This window comes from Dromaius novaehollandiae, unplaced genomic scaffold, assembly GCF_036370855.1.
Source record: "Dromaius novaehollandiae isolate bDroNov1 unplaced genomic scaffold, bDroNov1.hap1 HAP1_SCAFFOLD_48, whole genome shotgun sequence".
NCBI classification, from domain to species: Eukaryota; Metazoa; Chordata; class Aves; order Casuariiformes; family Dromaiidae; genus Dromaius; species Dromaius novaehollandiae.
Window position 1 is genome coordinate 811,503 of NW_026991436.1, and position 23,455 is coordinate 834,957.

Genomic DNA, 23,455 nt, shown 5'->3' on the forward strand with positions numbered 1-23,455 from the left:
CCCCGGCCCCCGCCGCCCCCCAGCGCACCCCCCTCCCCGCGGCCCCACGAGCCTCGCCCAGCCGCTCCCGGCCCCCGACGCCGCCTCCCGCCGCCCCGGCCGCTCGCCAGCCGGCCCCGCCGCCCCCAGCCTGCCGCGCCGCCTCCGCCTCCGCCTCCGCCTCCGGCGCCGCCCGCCCGCCCGCCCGCCCTACCTGGGCCCGGCGCTGCCCGCGGAGCAGCCCGGCTGTCCCGGGCACGCAGCGCCGCCAGGAGCCCGAGCAGCAGCAGCAGGCGCCGCCCGGCGCCGGACGCCCCCCGCGCTCGCACCATGCTGCCCGGCGCCAGCAGCCGCCCCCCGCCGGCGCCCTCGAGCAACGCGCGCGCGGAGCGGCGTCTGCGGGGCGCGGCGCGGCACAGCCCCGCGCAAAACCCCGCCCTGCAGCACCCCGCCCTGCACCGCCCCGCAGCACGACGCAGCGCAGAGCCCCGCACTGCACCGCAGCGCAGCGCAGCGCAGCGCAGCGCAACACCGCGCAGCACGACGCAGCGCAGCGCAGCGCGGGGCCCCTCTGTGAGCTCAGGGCGCGGCGCGGCGCAGCGCGGGGCCCCTCTGTGAGCTCAGGGGCGCCCTCCGCGCGCCTCCGCGGCGGCGCAGGGGGCCGCGCACCCCCGCCGCGGCCCGCGCTCCCTCCGCGCGCCGGCGCCGGCGCCGCCCTGTGCGGGCAGCCCGGGCATGCTGGCGGCCGGGGGTGCTGCTGCCGCCCTCGAGGAGCCCCTCGGGGGCAGCCCGGCTCTCTGCCCACACGCTCGCGCCCCTGCGCTCGCCTCGCTGCTCGGCAGCTCCGCGCCAGCGCCTGCTCCGGCCTCGCTCGCTGCTCTCCTTCGCGCCCCGCTGCCGCCGCTCTGCCCCAGCGCCGGCGCCAGCTCTGCGCTTCTGGAGCTGGCCCGGGGGCAGCTGCTGACAGGCGGGGGGGCTCCAGGGCCAAGCCTGTGCCCCAGCTCTCCTCCCCCGCCCCGCTGGGACTCTGCCTGCTAAAGCCCTAAAGAAACACTACATCAAAATGCTGTATTTCTCCGTACGTGTTGCCAGTTTGGCAAAAGAATTGGAGGTGCATCTATCCCTAACTGAACTGTCCTCCATAAAACACAAAAAATCACTCCCACAGGTCAAAAAGCCCCACGCCCGGGTGAAGACCCCTCCCCGAGCATGTGTAGTAGTAAATTGGTGTGTAAGCAGTAGTATAATTGTCTGTACATTACTCTCCAATCAGTGTAAACGGGAAAGTTGCAAACCTTGCAATGTGTTTGCAAAAATGTTACTTGAAAAGGCCGGGGGTGTGCTTGATTTGTGGGAAACTCTTACAAGACAGCCCTGGGAAGCTCAGAAAGAATGTTCAAACTAGGTAGTTTAGGATAACTTCTATTTTCTGAAAAGAAGCATTCTTTAATCAAGGGCATCCTAGAACTGCTAAAGCCCTAAAAGAAACATTAAATCAAAATGTTTTATTTCTAGGTACGTATTGCCAATTTGGCAAAAGAACTGGCGGTCCACGTATCCCTAACTGAAGACCTTGGGACCTGGACTGTCAGTTATTGAACTCAAGCTGTCTAGAGGTAGCCGCTTCGCACAACTTGTATAAAACTTGCTTAGCATGACTAGCTGAATTTGCTGGAGCCTTAGGCCGCACTCCTAGTCCAGTGAGAAAGGGCCCCGGAGCTGGTGGAGGCTGGAAAAATGAGGGAGTTACAAGCAGGTTGCATTCCTGCGCTTCACACTCCGAAAGGGAGGATGTCAAGGCTTTGAAATAAGGCCTGCTTGGGCGCCAGGAGCCTGGGAGACAAAGCCTCCTCTCACTGCGGGAGCAGTGTTCATTAGGAGGTCTGGACTATCTCCTCCTCGTCAGGACCTTGGGAGATAACACCTGCTGTCCCTGCTGGGGCAGTGTCAATTGCTGGAATGACCATCTCCTCCTCAGGACCTTGAGAGACAGGGGCGGGACCCGGGCAATGAAGAAATCCCTGACCAACCAGTGCAAAAGGGAAAGTTGCAAACCTGGCAATGTGTTTGTCTTGATGCTACTTGAAAAGCTGGAGGCGGGTGCTTGATTTGTGGGAAACCACCGAGCACCCAGGCTTGCGCAGCTCTGAGCTAAATAAGCCAATGTCTCTGCTGAGCGTGTAATTATTGGCTTATTGCACACCGGGCAACGAATCCGCGTTTTGGACAACACTTCTGGTGGCTTTGGGTGCTCTCTCTCTCAGCAAGGAGGAGGTGCTGACGCCCTCACATGTATCCTGGCCCCGGAGGCTGGACTTTGTGAGCATGGCTTGTGTGTCTTGCCAGCCTCCCCTCTTTATGTTGATGCCCATTCCCAAACCGTATGAACACCCGGGATTGTAATGCTTTAAAGGAGTAATGGCAGGCAGTAAAGTCAAGCTTGCTCTTTTCCTATCAGTAACCTGAAGAAGGAATGCAAACGCTTCCTGGTCACCAATGTTAAGGAATTTCTGCTCTTTGGCAAACGCTGGTGCAGGCGAAACACTCCTCTTTGTGCTGTAGTTAAAGAATATTGAACCAAAGGTGTCTAGAGTAAACCACTTAACACAACTTACATAAACCTTGCTTAGCATGAGTAGCTGAATTTGCTGAAATCTTAGGCCGATAACGCAGATAATGTGATGAACCACATTGGCCAAATGTTTCCCTGTAATTGACCTAACTGCCGCTTCCTTGAGTGGATTCGAGTCCCGTCTCGATCCGGCCGGAACGGGGAGTGCGCAGCCGGGTCAGCGTAAGGCGCACCGCCAGACTGTAGAGACAGAAATCTGGAGTCGCTGTGACTGGTGTGAGTGTGAACAGTCCTGTGAGTGTGTGAGTGCGTATAACCTGGGAAGCGAAGGGGGCACCCGTCGGCTGCTAAAGCTGCCCACTGCGACGGGACTGCAGTCCTAGCAGTCAAAGCCTCGGGTGGTGTGAGTGCGGTTCCCAGAGAGAGAGAGAAAGTGTGATCACAGCAGCTGCAGGCAGGTATTGTGGGGGGGAGAGGAAAGAAAAAGAAAAAAAAGGCATATCTGATCACCATAGGATGCACTTTTCAGGAACTCAATGTGGGAAATAATTCTGGCCTAGAGAAGGGGTGGCCCTTGGCTGAAATTTTGCAAAACTGGAGTAAGACTGATGGTAGTAAGAATCAAAGGAAAAAAGGGTTGATCCAAGTATGTCAGGAGGATTGGCCGTTGGTGACTAAGGAGGGTAACCCGGCAGAAGGATGGCCGCCGCAGGGAGCCTTTGATCATCAGGAGTGAACAGTGAATCCTGTGGAAATTGGGGTAAATTCCTGGGATATAGATTTGGATGTCAGGGGGCAGATAGTGGCAAGTCTAGAAGGTCTAGAAGTGCCCTATCTAGTGGATACCGGAGCTACTCTTTCCCTTTTGAGTTTTGAGCCTAAAGGATGCAAATCGTCAGATGAAATAATAGTACAAGGAGAGATGGGAAAAGGCAAATGAGCGTTAACTAAGCCCTTATTGCTCACTGTTGGAGGTAAAGGAGTGTGGGGACATTTCATGATTTCCACAGATTCACCCTCTTGCCTTTTAGGGAGAGATCTCCCGCAAGCCTTGGATACTCAGATCTGCTTACAGCCAGGAGGGATAAAATATACAGCCGGGAGGGATAAAATTAGTACTAATGGGCTCATGTGTTGTGGCTGAGACACCAGAGCCAGAGACAACTAATCTGCAAATTCCCATAGGTTTAGAATCAGTTCCTGGGAAGTTATGGAGCTCTTGAGGAATGGATGGTGGACTGTTGAAATCAACTAGCTGAGTCTCGATAAAAGCAAAGGGGGGATTGCCTGCCACGGTTAAACGATACCCTACCCCCAAAGAAGCCAAGAAGAGTATCTGAAAGCAAACGGATCACGATGTAAAACTGGGTCTCCTTAGGGTCTGTGAATCCCCATACAACACTCCGATTGTGCCAGTTAAAAAGCACAGGCGGGATTCTGATGGTGATCCAGAATACCAGTTTGTCCAAGATTTGCGAGCAATCGATCAACGTGTGGTGACCCCTCCCCCAGTAGTGCCTGATCCTTCCACAGTGCTTTTACAAATGCCACGTTGGGCAAAATGTTTCCCTGTAATTGACCTAACTGCTGCTTTCTTTAGGATCCCGCTTGAGGAAAGTAGTCAACCCTTGTTCGCCTTTACATGGAAAGGGCAACAGCGGACGTGGACACACCTCCCACCCCCCACAAGGGTTCACTGGCTCTCCCACCCTTTCCTCACAAGTGTTAAGGAATGATTTAAAAGATGTAGAATTACCGGGTGGGTCAACTCTCAGGCAATATGTAGATGGTTTACTGATAGCGAGTAAGGATGAGGATACCTGTATAATGGACTCTGCATATCTGTGTCCTACTTTAACAGAAAAAGGGTCACCGGGCATCTCCGTCTAAACTCCAGCTGTGTCAAAAAGAGGTAGAGTACTTGGGGTTCATTCTAAGAGAAGGGCAACGACTCCCAGAGACCCAGAGAGAGTAAATGCTATCATAAAACTCCCCCGTGCAGTAACACAGAAACAGTTAGGAGGATTCCTTGGAGCTGTGGGATGTTGCAGACCATGGGTTCCTGGGTTGGGAGAATTAGCAAAACCCCTGACAGAGGCCACTAGAAATGAAGCAGCAGAACCCATTGCGTGGGGCCTCGAAAGAGAGCAAGCTTTTAGAACTATGAAAGGAGCTTTGGCATCCGCGCCTGCTCTCGGGCTCCCAGAATATACAAAGCCCTTCAATTTATAGGTACATGAACGTAAGGGGATTGCCAGCAGAGTAATGAGGCAAAAAGTAGGACCCCCACCAGAGACCGGTAGCATATTCTGCTCAGCTAGATTTGGTTGCAGCAGGGGCGCCATCCTGCACCAAATCGGTGGCAGCAACAGCGGCAATAGGGAGAGAGAAGCCGCCCTCTCATTCTGGGGCACCCTGTCACAGTTTATGTGCCGCACAAAGTGGAGATACTATTAAACGATATGCGACCCAGGCATTATGGCCACAACGGGCACACAGATACGAACTGATCCTCCTCATGGCAGATAATGTAGTCCTAAAAAGATGCAATACCCTGAATCCAGCAACTCTAATACCTCTGCCTGATGATGGAGAAAAACATCACCAATGTGAGCAGGTAATGCACACTTCCAGTAAGCCGAGAACCCATTTAACTGATGTTCCTTTGCAAAAACCGGATCTGGTTCTATTTGTAAACAGCTCATCCTGCTACCCACATGGACAACGTCAAACTGGGTGTGCTGTAGTCAGCCAAAAACGAGTAATGGAGGCCGAACTGCTTCCCACATGAATGAGTGTGCAAGGCGCAGAACTAGTAGCCTTGACACGTGCAGGGCACCTAGGAAAAGGAAGCAAGTTGACATCTACAGTGCCTCTCGATATGCCTTTGGGATATGTGAGGCAACTGGGATGTTATGGAAAAAACGAGGATTTTTTTTTTTTTTTACATGATCAGGAAAGAAAACAGCTAGTGCAGAAGAAATACGTAATTGGCTGGAAGCAGTCCAAAGGCCCAAAGAAATTGCTGTAATACACTGCCCAGCCCATCCTAAAGACACTACAGAAATCAGTAAAGGAAATGCTTTAGCTGACGCCGCTGCAAAGGCTGCAGCCCATGAACCTCTGAGAGGCCGTGTGGTGGCACTTCCAAGGATGAACCAAAGTGAATGGCCAAATGTCATAGACCCCAGAACCATGTATGAGAAGGCCTGCTCCGTGGAAGAGAAGAAACAATGGGAACAAAGGGAAGTAGAACAAGATGATGATGGAATATTGTTATGGAAATTAGGCTTGTCGGCCACCATAACAGGGCTCGACCCTAGGTTCCCGCAGAAAAATTTTGGAGCCAAATCAAAACAAATTAAATATTAATGACGCGCGTGCAGTAATTACAGCTCGAGCTGGGTGCCTCCAAAGAGGGACCCTAACATAAACAAATCCTGGGCAATTATAGTTTTTTCAACTTACATTTCCCACCCCTCACATGGTAGTTAGACCAATAGTAATTTTTTGGTCTGGGGTCTCCTGCTCCTCATTGGGTCTCATCATCATTCTGAGGTAAGCTGTTTTTCTCCTTATTTTTGTTTTTTGCAGTCTCTGCTGACGGTTGTACCTCTGTTTTTGTGGGGTCTTACTGTTGTGTCTCAAGGTCCTGAGGAGGAGGTGATTCTAAATCATAACAATTAACACTGCCCCAGCAGTGAGCTAAGGCTTTGTCCCTCAAGGTCCTAATGCCCTGCACTGGTCTTACTTCAAAGCCTTGACGCCCTCCCTTTCGGAGTGTGAGACGCATTCCTGCAGACACCCTCCCTTTCGGAGTGTGAGACGCAGGAATGCAGACTGCTTGTAACTTCCTTATCTTCCTAGCTTGAACCAGCTTTTTCTTACTGGACTAAGTAAAAGTTCATTATTTTATCTAAGTGCGGCCTAAGGCTTCAGCAAATTTAGCTACTCATGCTAAGCAAGTTTTATATAAGTTGTGCTAAGCGGCTACCTCTAGACAGTTTCAGTTCGCTATTCTTTAACAAATATGGACAATTAGGGGGAAAACCAGTTCTGCCTCTCCCCAAAATGCAGTTCCTACAGCTAGGTGGTTTCACGAGAAAGCTCATGGGGGAGCAGAGGCGGTAGCTAGGCAAGTACAGAAAGTCTGGGCCAGTGCAGGAATATACGTGGCTGCAAAAAGAACAGGACATTAGACGAAAGAATCGCAAAGGTATGCACACACAGTGGCCTAAAATGGCCAGAAGCCCTAAACTTTGCTCTGTGGGACGTACGAAATGCTCCAGAACAACCCGTAGGACTACCACCAGCTGAAATTCTCTGTGGGAGACCTTTAGCTATACGAGGGACTTCTATTCCAGCTAAGAGCAGCCTGTTAGACGGAAATGAACGACTAAGCCAGTGTGATCTAAGTATGCAAAAAAGGTTTGAAAATCTTAAAAAATATGCTCAGTGGTATCAGTCCCCACCACCTGAAATACAAGTGCCTGTTACACAGCCTGGGGATGAAGTTTTAGTTAAAGTATTTTTATGAAAATCCAAGTTAAAACCCAAATGGGACAGGCCATATACTGTCATACTATGTTCCAATTTTGCTGTTAAAGTTAGACTGTACTTGTATATATTGGGAAAGGCTGTGTATGTATGAGAACCATTTGTAGTCTTATATTCGTAGAGAACATTGCTGTAAAGACAAGTAATCACTCAAATAGTTGCGTTGGTAACTTAGTTCTTCAGCTCCTGGTACGTCTTATCCATTGTTACAATCTAATTACACACTGAGTCAAGCGTGACTGCTTACCCCCATCGGAATGAATCTTACATTGGTGGAGAAACTACCGCAACGTGATGAGCTGCGTCAGCTGCTAGAGCGCATCCAAAACAATGGACAAAAAGCTCTAATCGCCACTCATCATGATACAGAGGAGATACAGGACGTCTTGGAAAGGGTGAAGCAGGACGGAGCACATCATGGTTGGGAAACTCCTCTGGGATGATCACCAACTGCAACAGGGATTCATACTCACGTGTTGTACCCAGGAGTAGTTGTGTTAAGTTTAACCATGTTATGCCTATTACTTACGATCCTATTGTACATTAGATTATGGAAAGTGATGGTATGCCTTGACAGCCTTTGAGAACTCTTGTCTAAAGGATTAGCAGGGATGCTTACCAGAAACAAAGGGAGGACTGTTAAAGAATATTGAGCTGGAACTGTCTAGAGGTAACAGCTTAGCACAACTTATATAAACCTTGCTTAGCATGAGTAGCTAAATGTGCTGAAGCCTTAGGCTGCACTCAGATAACGTGAGGAACTGTCAGCTAGTCCAGTAAGGAAGGGCCCTAGGGCTGGTTCAAGGTGGAAAGATAAGGAAGCTTACGAGGAAGCTAAGTCCATCAGCAGAAGCCACCACAATAAAGATAAGGCAAACCAGGCTGCCTAGAGACAGCAGTGGGAGCCACCGAAGAACACGAAGCCCCCAGAGCCAGATATGGTGATTGGTCTGAAGCTTTGCATGGGGTGTGGGGAGCTTAGCTTGTGAGGGTATAATTGCCCAGGGATTTCTTTGTTTGGGGTGCCTCTTGGGAGGCACCTAGCTCCAGCTGCAATTGCTGCACATGCATCATTAAATTGTATTAAATATGCTTTGATTTGGCTCTGAACTTCTCAGCGGGAACCTAGGGTCGGACCCTGTTATGGTGGCTGGCGAGCATAATTTTCCATAGCACTGTGTGCTTTGAAGAACTGGGACACCTGTGGTTTAGTTAAGTGATGGCTTGTAGTCCTGGCAAGAAGGTATTGGCCTGGACGTGTCTCTCTGAGAGAGGGGTGAGTGCTGGTGGCCCTGGTGATGAGGGCAACATCACCCTTGGGAAGGACAGGAAGGAGAAAGGAAGGGCAGGGAGCTTCCTCCATTTTTCCTGTCCTCTGGTAGGTTTGGGATTTGTGGGCTGTGGTGGAGCAGCAGAGCTGAGTCTGCCCAGCTGCCCCTCCGGGTTTTCTAGCAGAAGCACTGACCCTGTCAAGCTGATGTTGAGTGATTCCCGAGTCGCAAAAGCTTGGGTGCAGGGGAGGCAGGAAAGGTCTGCGAGGAAAGAGTCGGTGGCCCAGAAGAACGTGCACAGGCAGGGAGGCAGCTTTATGCAAATGGTATTTCTGTCTTTCCTCATGTTTTGGCTTGTGCGTCCCCTGACTTCTACAATGACATCACGGGAGCGTGAAGGGCTCAGTTGTGCAAGCCTGGCCATAACTAGCACGCAGGGGGATTCTGTCGGTTCCCAGGCTCTGACGTGAATTGTCCTCCTGGAGACGAGTTTAATATGCCCGAGGTGCAAATACTTCTCTTCCTGCAGGACTGAAGCTTCCAATGGCAGGGAGGTGGCTTTGGAAGAAAGCGTGGACGTGCAGGCGCTGGCACAGTGTTTGTTTCTTCTCGGAGCTTGTTGCCTCCTTCTTTGCAGAGGCCAAGGCTGCTCTTCAGCTCTGAGGTACTTTGCTGTGGGCTCTGTTAGACTTGAGGAGGCAAAGAACGCCTCTGCCTCTGGAGGTGGCTGGGAAGGAGGCTCCTGTGCAGTGGGCTGGTCTGAGGGACTTCGTGGCATGACTCCGTTTCCTTCCTCTTCCTGGGAAATGCCATTTCCTTTCCTGTCATTTCCCTGTCCCCAGTGAGCGCTCCTCTGACTCCAAGCCAGTGTTCTTGGGTGTTCTCCCTTGCGGACTCCTTTGAGACGAGGGGGCAGGTGACCGGTTTAATTTTCCCCACCCCAGAGTTTTCAAGCTGGAACCATCTCCCATTGTTAGGGACTTGTTTTTCCTCAGAAGGCAGTTTGGTCTGTGTTCCTATTTCCCCCTTGCCGGGAGGCATTTCTTCTGCTTTGCCGCGGAGCAGTTGTTTGCAGATAAAAGCTGCGTTGCTCACTGCCTTCTGTTTTGGCTGCACGTTCAACAGCATGGGGGTTTAGGATGCTGGCCAGGCCCCTGTAGCTCTTGCTGACCAAAGGAGGCCAGCGTGGGCTTCTCTGGGTGTGTGCCCCCAAGAAAGGGGAGTGTGTGGGCAAAGACATGTGCTGCCTTGCAGGAAAGCGCAGAATTGCTTCAGTAGCAGTCTCAGTGCTCGCCTAGAGTGGCACAGTCACCTCGGCAGCTGTCCGGAGAGAGGACTTCCTCTCCCCAGACATCTGCCTACTTCCAGAACGTTGACTATCTGCATACCAGAGAATTAGGCCGTTGATGGTTATCTTGACACTACCCTTCTGCAACAAAGACATCCCCTTCTGTAGGTGAGCAGAAGGGACGGAGTCACGAATGCCCCAGTCCCGTCACACCTGCCCTCCAACTTGGCCTCTGGGCTTTCTCAGGACAGCCGCTCAAACTCCGTCTAAAACCATTTCAGTTCAACAGTCCTGTGTTCTGTATCCCTACTGCTTGTCCGTGGGAAGTATGGTGCTGGAGGGAGGCTCACCTGCTGGGTTAGCCTCACATTGCTGTCTTCCTAGGAAGAATGTGAGAACAACTCCTGCAACTTGGCTTTGAAAGGCTTTGTAAAGGTCATTAACGCACCTTGGCTGGTCTCACGTGCTGCACAGGTGCCGAGCGGACTGAGAGCTGCAATAGCAGAGGCTTTGTGTCGGGCTTGCTCTGGCGATGCTTGGCTTGTGTGAACATGGTGGTTTAGGCAGGGGCCTCCCTGGGCCCAGCGAGTCTCTTGCATCATGTGACGCTGCTGCTCTTCCTCCTTTGGTCTCTGTGTAGGGCCAAGGGGTGTAAGTGCATCCCAAGAGGAAGAGGCGAGCAGGAGGAGGAAAGCATGTCAAGAACCCATCCTCTGCATGTGCACAGAGCTGCCAAAACTTGCTCACTTGTGCCAGCTGCCCCTTAGAAATGTCACCGGGTTCGCAGCACCCACTGCCCCCCTCTGCTGTTCTGCGGTGCTAGTTGCTGCTGTAGGAGCGGCCCAGCGCAAACAGGTCCTTTGGAAGCAAGCAGTGGTTTCAGGCTGGTTTGGCCGGCCTTGTTCCTGCAGCCTGGGACCATGTTGAGGTGTCCTGCTTGCGTGGCTTGGGTCCTGAGCGGTTTCCAAAGTCTTACGGGGTGGCCCGGCAGGTTTGGGGCAGTGGCGCAGGGGCAGTTCCCCTGCAGTCCCATCCTGGGAGCCCTAGGACAGGCTGGGGAGTCCCAGCAGGGCAAGGGCACCGCTCTGCTTAAAAGGCTGAGCTGGGTGTGCTGGAGACGCTGCAGTGTGTGAGCGACTGGTTTCTGCAGCTGCCTTCTCTGCTGTGGAGCTCTCTGGCAAGGGGGTGAAAACAACGATTTAGTACTTCCCTCTCCTCCTGCAGTCACTTCTCTCATGCTGCGTTTTCTCCCCCCAGCTTTTCTGTACTCATTCCCTGCCTTGCTGGTTCTCAAATCCCTGCCAGCTCCCCTTAGCCCTTGGGGGAGGGAAAGCCCTGCCTCTGGAAACCTCCCTGCTTCTTCAGAAGCTTGGGCAGTCTCATCATTCTTTAAACCCCAGCAGTGCACAGCTCTACTCCTTACAGCTTGGGGATGGAGGAAACAGAGGCTCAAAGCAAACAAAAGTAACACAGGTAGCAGTATTTGGGTTTGAATTTAACTTTGCCAAAAGAAGAAAAGAAAACTGGTGTCCCTTCTGCTGCAGCAGGGTAGTTTCTAAATATTTATTGTTATATAATCCTTGGCTGCCTCAGCAACTGCACCAAAGTCCCTACCGGGGTCTTGACCAGAGCCAGCTGCTTCCAGGGGGGCAGGAGGGAAATGCAGGCAGGGGGCTGGGGGGCCGGGGAGGCGGTTTGGGAGGGCGCCGGGCAGCACCAGGCACAGTGGGTGGCAGCGGCTGCATCTGGGCTGCAGCCACGGTCTGCTGGTGCCCAGGTGCTGGGGCAGTGCTGGGGGGCCGCGAGGGCCGTGGGGGGGGCGGGCGGGGCGGGCGGCTGCCCGCGCGTGAGGGCTCCGGGTCTCTGGGGCGCCAGGGTGGGCGGGCCGGTCTTCCAGGTGCGCGTGGCGGCCGCTGGTGTTGCGTCCGGCTCTCCGGAGCACCGGGGCGGGTGGGCCGGTTGTCCTGGCGCGAGAGGCGGCCGCCGGCATCTGGTCTGGATCTCTGGGCTGCGCGGAGGTTCCTGCGGGGAGAGGTGGCTGTTCAGGACAGGCGGGCTGTGGGTCCCAGGGCAGAGGAGAGCCTGGACCTGCCAGGGCTGCAGCAGCCCCGCGGCGTGGACGGGCTCCGAGGGCCGCAGCTCTGGGCCCCGTCGGCCGCCTGGCTGGGCCGGGCCGCAGCTGACGCGGGGGTGCCGGGGGAGCGGCGTGCAGCCCCCGTGGGGCCTGGCACCCTGCCTCTGAGTAGCAGCAGCGTGGTACTGAAAGCTACAAGTAGCAAACAGGGCACACTTGCACCCGCACAGCTTTGGTTTTGCTTCTCTGCACCAGCCACCCAAGCCCAGGGGCCTCTCAAGTCCTTCTTGGCCCATACCACATTGACCTGCCTTCTCTGCACATGCTGGGAAGGGGATCTACGTTTGAGAAACAGCAGACACTGAAGTACGTGCACAGTCTGCCAGAATCTAGGAGAGCTGCAGAGTCTCACTTCGCAGTGTGCCTGACAAAGACCAACACTCAACTTATAGTATTTGACTGACAGCGACTACTCAGGGGATCCTCGAGGAAACAAGATCACAACTTCTTCTGCCATGAATGCCCTTAACACGCTCTTTGCAATATGTATCCAAAGTACAAAATCACTGCCCGCACTGAAAACACACTCGTTGGGAGTGTCCAGGTTCAGATGTTACAGCGTCCTTTCCCAGAGCCATGCCTAGAGCTGGGAAGAAGTCATCACCATCACCTGAGTTGCTCCGACAGCTAGGCTGAGGAGCACATTTGGAATTAATGGCATTAGATAACAAGGTGATTTCTCTTCCCAAATTCCCTCAGAGTGGACTGTAGCTACTGCAGTTCTTACTTGCTATGGCAATCTCGCCCTTCTTTGTTTCTCTTCCTGACTTGGCTTTGCCTTCGTCTATGGCTGGGTCTTCTCTTTTAGCAACAGTGTCAGTATTAGGTAATACTGGCAACAGTAAGAATGGCTTTCAGAAAAGAATACTCATTGCTATGAACTAAGGGCTCAAATAGAAATTCTTACACCAGAAATCTCAACAGAGTACTGTCAGCAGCTAACTTTGCCCTCCAGAAGACTACATCTGTAAACTCTTCCTTACTAATAGCAGCTGTCTAATACAGAATTTTGGGGAAAAAAACAGTGAACTCACCGTTTCCTCCTCCTCATCAGCCAAATAACTAGGCAACACAACGCTGCTCCAGCCAAGAGGATACCCAAGACCGTTGCAGTGCGTACCGTGCAATGCTTTTGTATGTCTTTTGGCTCTGCGGCAGCTGCACTTCTCCCACTAGCCAAACCTGGAGGAAATTACACAAGGCCATATGTTACTGTGTTCTGCACTGCTGATAATCTCACAGTCTGTTTGACATTCCCAGGAAATTTTCTTTTTCCCTTTCTTAGCATCTCTGAAGGAGGGAAATCTCGGGGACGGCAACACTTGCTTGGTTTCAGTAGCAGCAAAGTCCCCAGGTCATTGCAAATCAGCACGCTTTGGAGTCTCTCTTTAGCCTCTCAGCCTTGTTTACCTTCTGGGATGGCCATAATCCAGGTTTCCCAATTGGAGGGGTTTGCTCTCCCTTTCTGGCAATCCTTCACATCCCACAATCCCTTTGGTGCTCCCTCGCCCTTCTGAGGCTCAAAAGGGCTGTTTCACGGAGGCATCCTCTTGACACTTTGAGACAAGTCAGCCCACTGAACAAAACTCATCAGGCCAGAAGGAGAGCACACAGGGGTGCTCATCTGGTTTACCAGTAACTCCTCTGAGCGACGTGGACAAAAGCCATCCCGGGTCCAGGGAGTGCCACCCTGACTCTTCCCTCCCAGGTCAGCACACTTGCCCCAAGGGAAAAGAGTCCGGCTCTCTTGGGCTCCTGCTTCCATAGCCAGTGACACTGCTATTCCGGGCTACACCACGTCCCGGCTCCAACCGAAATGGTGGGTGCTGGCTGCGCTGCTCAGCCCAGCAGCCAGGGTGGGCACCTCTGCGGCAGCCTGCGGCAAAGACGACACCTGAACCTGGCTCTCTCCCTTTGCCTTTTCTCCAGCACAGGCACCACCTCCCCTTCCTTCGCCCTCTGGTCTTCCAAACACCACTCGTATGCTCCCAGTCTTCAGGACTCCTCTCTCACTTAGGCATCCCTGCAAGACTGCTCAGTACCTCGGTGCTTTGGAAAAAAGGCGTATTTCCTGTCGTGCAGGGCTTCTCCGGGCTGTGACACACTTGGAAGCGCTGTCAAGAATCAGAGAGAGGTAAAGCCTCAGCACTGCTCAGGCACACAGCATGCAGAAGGAGGCATGAGGTTCCCTCCAAACCCCTGCCCGGCCTGTGAATCAGGGCATCATTTAGGACCTCCTTTCACAGCAGGGATCCCACTTGGTACTCCTTTTGTGCCTAGGGCCTCTGGGGACTCCCTGCAAGTTCTGAGATGCAGGTGGGGCAGGAGGTCTAGTCGATTAAGAGTCGTGTTTCCTAACTTGCGCTCAATGTGGTTAAAACTGCCTCCTTCCCCAAACGGCAAAGCTCCGAAATCCCGGGGAGCTGCATGGTGTGGGAAATGAGGCTATCTCATAGGACCCACAAAGGTTTATATGCACATGTCTGGCACACTAATTGCAATCATCTCCACACACCAGAGGCAAAAAACATCTTCAGAAAGCCGCTCCTGGCTTGCTTTAGAACACTTCCAATGCCCTAAGACTTTAACATTTGGCCGCTGACATGCTGTGCAGTAGCAGGCCCCAAGGGAAGAGCCTGCAGACACACAGGGCTTTTGATTTCCTACAGCGGATGACAATGGACAGCAAGTACCTGGCATGCCTGTTGCTTGAGTTGCCTCTCTCTCTTCATCAGAGGCTGGCAGGCTGTGACTGCCTCCTGCCGGAAAGGTCTCCTTCTCCAGGCTCTCCTGATGATTCTCTTTGGAAAGAAAGCCAGACAGCTTGATCAGAAGGAACTGATCCTCATCACTTCCGCATGGTATCTTCAGGAGGCAATCCTTTTCAAAAGGCTTCAGTAAAAAGCTCAGAAACAAAACCTGGCATTTCGGGGTGGGCACCTGCTCACTAGCCCAATGTGTCCTTTGTAGAGAAAAATCAAAGCGCACAAAATCTTCCAGATAACCAATACAGGCAGCAACACCTGCTGTACGGGTGAGGAGACGAGACAATTGCATGGGAACCTCTCATTCTCATGCCACTTGGTGCCTTTTTGAGAATTGGCAAGTTGACATTGAATCCTTTCCTTCAAAGAGGGCAGGAAAAACCTGTAGCCGGTTCAGCTGGGGAAAAAGGCCTCCTGAGGACCAAGGCTCATCATGCCAACTCCACCACACAGTACGCGTAACAGTCACATACGGTACACTGAGCCCCAAGCTCTTGCCACTGTGTTCAGGGCGCATTCACAAACGTGCTGCAGCCTCGGCATTTTTGTCACCAGCAAGGCCTGGAGGAAAGGAGACAATCCCATACATCCCTGGCTTCTGCAGGACTGATAATCTCACTGCGTGTTTGGGACTCCCAGGCAATTTTACATGCCGTGGTGTTACTATGGCTGATTCTGGTCTCTTGGCACCAGCGGACAAGAAAGCTCATTGACACTTCTCAGGGGCAAGAGCCCACCGGCCAGTGAAAGCCTGAACCAGCGCTGCCCCTACCTGTGCCCCTGGGCTTCAGGGAGGGCATGTGTGCTGGGCACCTTGGATTCCCCAGGAGGGCAATAAAAGAGGAAAAAAGAGAAAATACTAATAGAAGAATCAAAAGGAAAGGAAGACAGACTACTTACCCCTGAGATCTCCCTGAGGCTCGAGCAGAGGCTCCAGCCCCTGAGAAGCTGCAGAAGCTTCAGTGACTTGAGGGACATCTGTAATTACACACGGAGGAGAAAAGGGTAGAATACCTGGGGCAATACACGTGTTTGTAAAGGAACTCCAGTGCACTGAAAGGGATGTTGCCATGCCCTGGGTAGGTCTAGATTCGCACAGCGGCCGAGGGGCCTGCCTGACCTTTGGCTAGGCACACGGCGCCTCTCACAGTAAACCAATAGTCACGCCTCACCTCTGGGATTCCCCAGAGACTAATTGCAAGCATCTCCACACACCAGAGACAAAGGTCATCTTCAGAAAGCCGCTCCCGCCTTGCTTTAGGACACTTCCCACACTCTAGCACCTTAACGTTAACAAACGCGGCGAAGAACACGCTTGTAGAAGAGACCCTCAACAAGCTCGCGGCTTGCCAATGCCTGCAAGGTGTGACGTGGTGCGTCACTGCGGCGAGGCTCTGATCCATCCCTTTCTCCTGCGTAAGCCACAGCTTATCCATAGCTGTTTCTAAAACCTCACGTTTACAATGATCTCCCTTAACACAGAGTGAAATCTACCCACCAGCTGCTCTCTCCAAGTCCTTCAAGATGTCCTGAAGGAGTTTAGAATATTTCTCAGACGACTTTCTGCTCTGGGCCTTGTACTTTCTGCGCTGAGGACCTAAACAGAAAGTATTAAGTTAAATTGCACATGAACAACATCCGCACAAGTAAATGCTGCTTCTTTCAAATAACCCAAAAGAGTAGGCAAAGAGTCACGACTCACCTGTACGACTCCCCACAGACTCTGCCTGGCCATCCAGACGAGAGGCTGCATAGCCATCTCCTGCGGCCACATCTGCAACCAAAGGGACGAGCAGAGCTCTCGTTACCTATTTCCATATGCTGCTTCAGATTTGAATGGTAGCGAATGAGCATGGAATGTCTCATTACAGCAAGGCACTCGTCTTGCCCTTCCGCTCCTGAGTCTTTGGCAAACACTTATCGGGTGCCTGCACAGGCACCACGTGGCTACAAATCCAAGCATGCTGGGAAAGGATGCCCTGGAGTTCACCTGAGCTCTAAGCTCAACCCCAACAAGCCTGCTGGCTTTGCTGTAGGCACTGGAAAAGCACAAGGCTGGAGCAGCCAGGCAAAGCACCCACCGCAGATCTCTGAAGCCCTCCCAAAGCCCGCTCTGCTCTTTTGCAGGCATGAGCCTCGGCCAAGGACTGAAGCTACACGGCCCACGAACACAACTCTGAAACCACAGGCTCCTCCCAGGAAGGGAATACATCTCCACCACTTACTCCTGGCATGCTGCTGAGGCTCAGAAGTGGGATCCAGCTGAGAAGCTGGAAGGCCCCTGCCTGCAGGAAGGCCTGTAAGCAAACACAGACAAGACAAGTTTTCATTATGTGCTGCAACATACTTCCACAGAAGCGCTTGAACCACCTGCAGAGGAAGCAGGAAGTACAAGTTCACAGGAACAAAATAGTACATAGGAAGTTCTTATTCTTCCAGGGACATAAAAATTGATTACATACCCCTGGGAAGACCTGCAGGCTCAAGAACGGGATGCAGCTGAGAAACTGGAGAACCCTCAACTACAGCCACATCTGTAACCAAACACAGATGGGAGCAGTTCTCATCATGTATTTCCATAGACAACTTCGGATTTGAAGGGTGGTGAATGACGGGGAACATATAATTACACCATACTTCTGCTCATGTGCACCTTGCAAACGCTTAGCGGGTCTCTGCAGTGGCATCGTATGGCCATAAATCTAAGCAGGCACAGAGCTGCTGCGGGAAAGCACACCCCGGAGTTCACACAAGCTGTAAACTCAACCCCAGCAAGCCCGCTGGCTTTGCAGCAGGCTTTGGAAGCAGCACAAAGACCCTGCAAGGCAAAGCACCCCGGGACACATCTCTCAAGGCCTCCCGAGTCCCACTCTGCTCTTCTGTGCCTCTGAGCATCAGCCAACGACTTATTCAGTTACACTCACCACCAGGAAAAGCTGGAAACGTAAAAGCTTCTTCTACAAAGCAAATACATATTCAGTACTTACCCTGGGGATCGTCCCGAGGGTCAGGAAGAGGAAACAGCCAAAATGCTGGATCACCAAAGCCTACAGGCAGAGCAGAAACCCAACACAGAGGTGGCAAGTTTTCCTTAGAAGCTGCTACCAACTTCTTCACAAAGCAGTTGTAATGAATGGAAGGGGGGTCACGTCATCACATGGGACATATATGTAGGTCAATAGTCCCAAAGCTGTGGAGGGGCAGAGAGGACCTTTTGCCTGGCAGCTCTCAAAGGAAAGAAATGCTCACAACTTACCCCTGGGACTCCCCTGCGGCTGTAAAGCCCTTGGACCCCAGAGGAAGTATGAAGCACAATTTCATGGGAGCAAAATAGCACAAGGAAAGTTCTTGTTCTTTCAGGGAAGTAAAAACTGACTACGTACCCCTGGGAAGACCTGGAGGCTCGGCAACGGGATGCAGCTGAGAAGCTGGATAATCCTCAACTTCAGCCACATCTGTAAGCAACCACCGATGGGAGCAGTTCTCATCATGTATTGCCACAGACAGCCCCCAAGCACCCCCAAGACAAACAAACACGCGACCCCTCGGCCCCTTCTTCCGCGGAGCTCTCTAACCTCCACCAAGGAAGCCAGCGCCCTGCAAAGGGGCAACCCTCAGCACCGGAGGACACGAAGCAGCATTCGCGCTGCGGGGGCACGAGAGCTCCCCGGCCAGCGCCAGGCCAAAGCGGCGCCAGGAAAGGCACGCTTCTGCTCTTGCCAGGGAAGCTCAGGTCCCCCGAGGACTCACCTCCAGCCTGTCCGCGAGGCTCGGCGCCGGCGTCCGGCCACGCAGCTGGATCGCCATCGCCGCCGGGCACCGCTGCAACCGCCCGCGGGGACAACAGCTCCCGTCAGCCAGCGCCAGGCGCCGCTCCAGGCACAGCTCTCGCCCCCGGCCCCCGCCGCCCCCCAGCGCACCCCCCTCCCCGCGGCCCCACGAGCCTCGCCCAGCCGCTCCCGGCCCCCGACGCCGCCTCCCGCCGCCCCGGCCGCTCGCCAGCCGGCCCCGCCGCCCCCAGCCTGCCGCGCCGCCTCCGCCTCCGCCTCCGCCTCCGGCGCCGCCCGCCCGCCCGCCCTACCTGGGCCCGGCGCTGCCCGCGGAGCAGCCCGGCTGTCCCGGGCACGCAGCGCCGCCAGGAGCCCGAGCAGCAGCAGCAGGCGCCGCCCGGCGCCGGACGCCCCCCGCGCTCGCACCATGCTGCCCGGCGCCAGCAGCCGCCCCCCGCCGGCGCCCTCGAGCAACGCGCGCGCGGAGCGGCGTCTGCGGGGCGCGGCGCGGCACAGCCCCGCGCAAAACCCCGCCCTGCAGCACCCCGCCCTGCACCGCCCCGCAGCACGACGCAGCGCAGAGCCCCGCACTGCACCGCAGCGCAGCGCAGCGCAGCGCAGCGCAACACCGCGCAGCACGACGCAGCGCAGCGCAGCGCGGGGCCCCTCTGTGAGCTCAGGGCGCGGCGCGGCGCAGCGCGGGGCCCCTCTGTGAGCTCAGGGGCGCCCTCCGCGCGCCTCCGCGGCGGCGCAGGGGGCCGCGCACCCCCGCCGCGGCCCGCGCTCCCTCCGCGCGCCGGCGCCGGCGCCGCCCTGTGCGGGCAGCCCGGGCATGCTGGCGGCCGGGGGTGCTGCTGCCGCCCTCGAGGAGCCCCTCGGGGGCAGCCCGGCTCTCTGCCCACACGCTCGCGCCCCTGCGCTCGCCTCGCTGCTCGGCAGCTCCGCGCCAGCGCCTGCTCCGGCCTCGCTCGCTGCTCTCCTTCGCGCCCCGCTGCCGCCGCTCTGCCCCAGCGCCGGCGCCAGCTCTGCGCTTCTGGAGCTGGCCCGGGGGCAGCTGCTGACAGGCGGGGGGGCTCCAGGGCCAAGCCTGTGCCCCAGCTCTCCTCCCCCGCCCCGCTGGGACTCTGCCTGCTAAAGCCCTAAAGAAACACTACATCAAAATGCTGTATTTCTCCGTACGTGTTGCCAGTTTGGCAAAAGAATTGGAGGTGCATCTATCCCTAACTGAACTGTCCTCCATAAAACACAAAAAATCACTCCCACAGGTCAAAAAGCCCCACGCCCGGGTGAAGACCCCTCCCCGAGCATGTGTAGTAGTAAATTGGTGTGTAAGCAGTAGTATAATTGTCTGTACATTACTCTCCAATCAGTGTAAACGGGAAAGTTGCAAACCTTGCAATGTGTTTGCAAAAATGTTACTTGAAAAGGCCGGGGGTGTGCTTGATTTGTGGGAAACTCTTACAAGACAGCCCTGGGAAGCTCAGAAAGAATGTTCAAACTAGGTAGTTTAGGATAACTTCTATTTTCTGAAAAGAAGCATTCTTTAATCAAGGGCATCCTAGAACTGCTAAAGCCCTAAAAGAAACATTAAATCAAAATGTTTTATTTCTAGGTACGTATTGCCAATTTGGCAAAAGAACTGGCGGTCCACGTATCCCTAACTGAAGACCTTGGGACCTGGACTGTCAGTTATTGAACTCAAGCTGTCTAGAGGTAGCCGCTTCGCACAACTTGTATAAAACTTGCTTAGCATGACTAGCTGAATTTGCTGGAGCCTTAGGCCGCACTCCTAGTCCAGTGAGAAAGGGCCCCGGAGCTGGTGGAGGCTGGAAAAATGAGGGAGTTACAAGCAGGTTGCATTCCTGCGCTTCACACTCCGAAAGGGAGGATGTCAAGGCTTTGAAATAAGGCCTGCTTGGGCGCCAGGAGCCTGGGAGACAAAGCCTCCTCTCACTGCGGGAGCAGTGTTCATTAGGAGGTCTGGACTATCTCCTCCTCGTCAGGACCTTGGGAGATAACACCTGCTGTCCCTGCTGGGGCAGTGTCAATTGCTGGAATGACCATCTCCTCCTCAGGACCTTGAGAGACAGGGGCGGGACCCGGGCAATGAAGAAATCCCTGACCAACCAGTGCAAAAGGGAAAGTTGCAAACCTGGCAATGTGTTTGTCTTGATGCTACTTGAAAAGCTGGAGGCGGGTGCTTGATTTGTGGGAAACCACCGAGCACCCAGGCTTGCGCAGCTCTGAGCTAAATAAGCCAATGTCTCTGCTGAGCGTGTAATTATTGGCTTATTGCACACCGGGCAACGAATCCGCGTTTTGGACAACACTCCTGGTGGCTTTGGGTGCTCTCTCTCTCAGCAAGGAGGAGGTGCTGACGCCCTCACATGTATCCTGGCCCCGGAGGCTGGACTTTGTGAGCATGGCTTGTGTGTCTTGCCAGCCTCCCCTCTTTATGTTGATGCCCATTCCCAAACCGTATGAACACCCGGGATTGTAATGCTTTAAAGGAGTAATGGCAGGCAGTAAAGTCAAGCTTGCTCTTTTCCTATCAGTAACCTGAAGAAGGAATGCAAACGCTTCCTGGTCACCAATGTTAAGGAATTTCTGCTCTTTGGCAAACGCTGGTGCAGGCGAAACACTCCTCTTTGTGCTGTAGTTAAAGAATATTGAACCAAAGGTGTCTAGAGTAAACCACTTAACACAACTTACATAAACCTTGCTTAGCATGAGTAGCTGAATTTGCTGAAATCTTAGGCCGATAACGCAGATAATGTGATGAACCACATTGGCCAAATGTTTCCCTGTAATTGACCTAACTGCCGCTTCCTTGAGTGGATTCGAGTCCCGTCTCGATCCGGCCGGAACGGGGAGTGCGCAGCCGGGTCAGCGTAAGGCGCACCGCCAGACTGTAGAGACAGAAATCTGGAGTCGCTGTGACTGGTGTGAGTGTGAACAGTCCTGTGAGTGTGTGAGTGCGTATAACCTGGGAAGCGAAGGGGGCACCCGTCGGCTGCTAAAGCTGCCCACTGCGACGGGACTGCAGTCCTAGCAGTCAAAGCCTCGGGTGGTGTGAGTGCGGTTCCCAGAGAGAGAGAGAAAGTGTGATCACAGCAGCTGCAGGCAGGTATTGTGGGGGGGAGAGGAAAGAAAAAGAAAAAAAAGGCATATCTGATCACCATAGGATGCACTTTTCAGGAACTCAATGTGGGAAATAATTCTGGCCTAGAGAAGGGGTGGCCCTTGGCTGAAATTTTGCAAAACTGGAGTAAGACTGATGGTAGTAAGAATCAAAGGAAAAAAGGGTTGATCCAAGTATGTCAGGAGGATTGGCCGTTGGTGACTAAGGAGGGTAACCCGGCAGAAGGATGGCCGCCGCAGGGAGCCTTTGATCATCAGGAGTGAACAGTGAATCCTGTGGAAATTGGGGTAAATTCCTGGGATATAGATTTGGATGTCAGGGGGCAGATAGTGGCAAGTCTAGAAGGTCTAGAAGTGCCCTATCTAGTGGATACCGGAGCTACTCTTTCCCTTTTGAGTTTTGAGCCTAAAGGATGCAAATCGTCAGATGAAATAATAGTACAAGGAGAGATGGGAAAAGGCAAATGAGCGTTAACTAAGCCCTTATTGCTCACTGTTGGAGGTAAAGGAGTGTGGGGACATTTCATGATTTCCACAGATTCACCCTCTTGCCTTTTAGGGAGAGATCTCCCGCAAGCCTTGGATACTCAGATCTGCTTACAGCCAGGAGGGATAAAATATACAGCCGGGAGGGATAAAATTAGTACTAATGGGCTCATGTGTTGTGGCTGAGACACCAGAGCCAGAGACAACTAATCTGCAAATTCCCATAGGTTTAGAATCAGTTCCTGGGAAGTTATGGAGCTCTTGAGGAATGGATGGTGGACTGTTGAAATCAGCTAGCTGAGTCTCGATAAAAGCAAAGGGGGGATTGCCTGCCACGGTTAAACGATACCCTACCCCCAAAGAAGCCAAGAAGAGTATCTGAAAGCAAACGGATCACGATGTAAAACTGGGTCTCCTTAGGGTCTGTGAATCCCCATACAACACTCCGATTGTGCCAGTTAAAAAGCACAGGCGGGATTCTGATGGTGATCCAGAATACCAGTTTGTCCAAGATTTGCGAGCAATCGATCAACGTGTGGTGACCCCTCCCCCAGTAGTGCCTGATCCTTCCACAGTGCTTTTACAAATGCCACGTTGGGCAAAATGTTTCCCTGTAATTGACCTAACTGCTGCTTTCTTTAGGATCCCGCTTGAGGAAAGTAGTCAACCCTTGTTCGCCTTTACATGGAAAGGGCAACAGCGGACGTGGACACACCTCCCACCCCCCACAAGGGTTCACTGGCTCTCCCACCCTTTCCTCACAAGTGTTAAGGAATGATTTAAAAGATGTAGAATTACCGGGTGGGTCAACTCTCAGGCAATATGTAGATGGTTTACTGATAGCGAGTAAGGATGAGGATACCTGTATAATGGACTCTGCATATCTGTGTCCTACTTTAACAGAAAAAGGGTCACCGGGCATCTCCGTCTAAACTCCAGCTGTGTCAAAAAGAGGTAGAGTACTTGGGGTTCATTCTAAGAGAAGGGCAACGACTCCCAGAGACCCAGAGAGAGTAAATGCTATCATAAAACTCCCCCGTGCAGTAACACAGAAACAGTTAGGAGGATTCCTTGGAGCTGTGGGATGTTGCAGACCATGGGTTCCTGGGTTGGGAGAATTAGCAAAACCCCTGACAGAGGCCACTAGAAATGAAGCAGCAGAACCCATTGCGTGGGGCCTCGAAAGAGAGCAAGCTTTTAGAACTATGAAAGGAGCTTTGGCATCCGCGCCTGCTCTCGGGCTCCCAGAATATACAAAGCCCTTCAATTTATAGGTACATGAACGTAAGGGGATTGCCAGCAGAGTAATGAGGCAAAAAGTAGGACCCCCACCAGAGACCGGTAGCATATTCTGCTCAGCTAGATTTGGTTGCAGCAGGGGCGCCATCCTGCACCAAATCGGTGGCAGCAACAGCGGCAATAGGGAGAGAGAAGCCGCCCTCTCATTCTGGGGCACCCTGTCACAGTTTATGTGCCGCACAAAGTGGAGATA

At 53.5% G+C, this 23,455-nt stretch overlaps 1 long non-coding RNA gene across 1 annotated transcript; it reads right to left on the bottom strand.

Annotated features, from left to right (window-relative positions):
- Positions 1-12,927: 12,927 nt before the first annotated feature.
- Positions 12,928-15,539, bottom strand: LOC135326510 (uncharacterized). The gene is made up of 4 exons (XR_010386884.1): positions 15,467-15,539; positions 14,495-14,602; positions 13,844-13,915; positions 12,928-12,983 (listed from the first exon to the last, which is right to left on the bottom strand). It is a non-coding gene; the product is annotated as an uncharacterized LOC135326510 (long non-coding RNA).
- Positions 15,540-23,455: the final 7,916 nt, after the last annotated feature.